We start from the raw sequence: 2,995 nt of genomic DNA on the forward strand, positions 1-2,995 counted from the left end.
GGAGGGGGTCGAGGGTAGGGGTGGGGGTGGAATGAAAATAAAAATTTGAAATTGAAAATATTTTTTAAAAACTAACTTAAAAAATATTTTTTGAGGGGGGGTAGGGCTGTCTGGGAGCGGGTGAGGGTGAGGTAAAAAAATTATAAATTGAAAATATTTTTTTTTTTTAAAAAGCTTTAAATTATTTTTTTTCAACAAAAAAATTGAATTAAAAAAATAAATAAATTGTAATTTGAAGTTGGAGAAGAGTTTTGGAAAATGTTTTCCTTAATTTTTGAAGGGAAGTCATTTTTCTTAGATTTGAGGAAAATGAGTTGATTTGCAAAAACATTTTTTGGAAAATGTTTTCCTTCATACCAAATACACCCTAAAATTTTGTCAGACTCTATAAGACATGTTCAATTCGAGTGGAGATTCTACAAAGTGTGTTCAGTTGCAATTAGAATTATTGGAGGTCACTCAACCCTAATTAAACTCTTGTTCATGCCTGTAGAAAGGGTATTATATTCACTTGAAAAGACATCTCCAATTTCCTCAAAGTTATGGAATATTCACAAAGATATGTGCAGTTATGCTTCGGATGCTTCACCATAGAATAGATCAACTCAGTTCCCGTTATACTTCGGATGCTACACCATAGAATAGATCGATCCAGTTCCCGTTATCAAACAAATCTCAAATATTCCGTAAATTCATGAAATATTCATAAAGACATCAAATTCAAATCATCCTAGTTGAGAAATACATCACTAACGACCCTCGAATCATGGAGAGATCTTAACATGAGAGAAAAATTAAGGGAAGAACATAATTGTACTTATTCTTCATATTTTATTTGTGATTTTAATTTATTGTTTATCACTTTAAAATTTATTGCAAACACATGCATCAAAATTAAACATAATATTTTTGTATTATTTACACTCCTAAATTTTGCGAGAATTCTATTATCTTTCTAAAGTTAAAGTGCTTCCACTATATATTTGACGCAATTTATCCTGCCACTATTTACTAATAAGTACTATTAATATAACTGTGAACTGTTTATCGACAATATGTGGTATCTTCCTTTTAACTTTTGTATTTTGACAGCATATAATAAAGCCTAAAGGACAGACATTAAATTGAAAAAGGGAAAGTAGTTTCCAAAAAAATAAAAAGAAATAGAATAACTGAAAAATGTTTTTGGTATATATTAGCAAAATCTTTTATTTAAAATGAGAAAATAATTTTAAAAACAATATATAATAAAAAAAATAGGAAAAATTATGCTCTATGTGTATTGAAAAAGAATATTTACACCACATTATTTAATATAAATATTATAGTATTGTACACTTTTATACAAAATTAACCTAAAAAATCTTACCAATAAAGCCTCTCATATAAATCGAAAAAATAGTAGACCTACCAAAAGATGGTAAGTTGGTTCTTTGCAATATTTAGAGATATTTAGGGAAAATGGGAAAATATAATGGATATACCATTCGTTAAAAAGGTGGGGCTTATATAATCGTCGCGTGATAAATAATATATATTTACCTTTTTCGTTAGTATATTTACATTTATTGAATTAATTCTAAAAATATTTTTTTTTAATTTAAAAAAATGTTGTATTACTTCAAAAAATTATTTCACTTATTCATTTTTACCCCTGCAGACCCTACCCAAATGAAGGAAAAGAAACAATCCCTCTTCCACTCAAGTCATAACATGTGTTCGGTCAAATCCCAATAAGAAAAAGAATTGAGTATGTTTTTTAGTTGAATCGTGTTTGAAGGGGTAAAAAATATGCGTGAGGTAATTTTTAAAGTCACGTGGTATTTTTGGAGTTAAAAAATCATTTTATAGTTATCTTTTTAATTAAGTCTGTTAACGAAAAAGAGTAAATATACATTATTTAGTAGACGAGTATATATATTATTTTTAAACGAAGTATATTCACTCTAAATAGCAAAGATAAGGAAAATATATTTGCTCCTTTTTCCTTCAAAATATAATCATATATCTTAGCTATGGTCTAAATATTTATTACCTTGGTAAATAACGAAATATCATATAACTAAGCAAATCTTCTTAGGATATTTATTAAACCACACGCTACTTTAAAAAATTACACACTACTCCCTCTCTCGGTTGCACTCTCCTCCTGCTCTCCCACCCCGTCTCTCGCTCGCTTCTCTCCACCCCTCTCTCCCTCTCTTGCCTTCTCTTTTCAAATCTTCTTCTTCGCGTCAAGATCTAGGAAAAACTGGTTCTCTCTCCCCTCTTCTCATTTTCTTTCGGGGAAAAAGTGGAGATCGAAAAGGAAACTCACCATGTGTACAAGATCCGTTTCCTCTCCATTTCTCTTCTCTCCATTTTTCCCAAGTTTCTAGTTGGATTAGTGACATATGGCATAGGTTAAAATAAATGACTACGATTTAATTTCCCAAAGTAAATCTCTATCCATGATTTAGCTAATAAATACAATATATATTTAGTATTAAAAATTATTATAATTTCACAATCTTAGCAACATATTATCTTGTCCATAAATATAGGGAAAAAAAGTTCTTCCTAATTATTATTCTTTACGTGGAATCTTTTTAAATTTTCTTTTAAATATTGAACTACTGCCAAATATAGCTAATGTGAATTTTGGAGGAAATAGAAAAAAAGAAGAAGAAGGTGAAATAAAATAGGAAAAATAATACTCTTCAATAGCTAATGGTTAAAAAGAAAAATTCAATGAAAAAATGCAATAAAAATATTAACTTCAAAATTAAATTAAATTAACATCCTAAGTAAAAAAAAAATAGGAAGCCCCCCCCCCTAAATTTATGAACAAGATAATCTGTTGTTATGATTGTGGGGTTATAGTAATTTTTAAAAGTAAATATATAATATATTTATTAGTTAAATCATGGTTAGAGATAGGGGTGTTCAGAGTTTGGATAAAAACCGATAAAATAAAATCGATTTTATTTGGGTTTGGTTTTAGATTTTTGAAAAC

Source organism: Solanum tuberosum, unplaced genomic scaffold, assembly GCF_000226075.1.
Source record: "Solanum tuberosum cultivar DM 1-3 516 R44 unplaced genomic scaffold, SolTub_3.0 scf00709, whole genome shotgun sequence".
NCBI lineage: Eukaryota > Viridiplantae > Streptophyta > Magnoliopsida > Solanales > Solanaceae > Solanum > Solanum tuberosum.